Raw genomic sequence first — 279 nt, 5'->3', positions numbered from 1 at the left:
CTCTGTATCTGTCAGTGTGTGTGTCTGTATCTGTCAGTATTTGTGCGGTCTCTGTGTGTGTATATCGGTATCTATCAGTGTGTGTCTGTGTCTGTCAGGTGGGTGTCTGTATCTGTCAGTGTGTGTGACTGTCTGTCAGTGTGGGTGTCTGTATCTGTCAGTGTGTGTGTCTGTGTCTGTCAGTGTGTGTGTCTGTGCCTGTCAGTATGTGTGGGGTCTCTGTGTGTGTATGTCTGTATCTGTCAGTGTGTGTGTCTGTATCTGTCAGTGTGTATGTCT

The sequence above is a fragment of the Chiloscyllium plagiosum genome, chromosome 25 (genome assembly GCF_004010195.1).
Source record: "Chiloscyllium plagiosum isolate BGI_BamShark_2017 chromosome 25, ASM401019v2, whole genome shotgun sequence".
Lineage (NCBI taxonomy): Eukaryota > Metazoa > Chordata > Chondrichthyes > Orectolobiformes > Hemiscylliidae > Chiloscyllium > Chiloscyllium plagiosum.
This window is presented reverse-complemented; position numbering follows the sequence as displayed.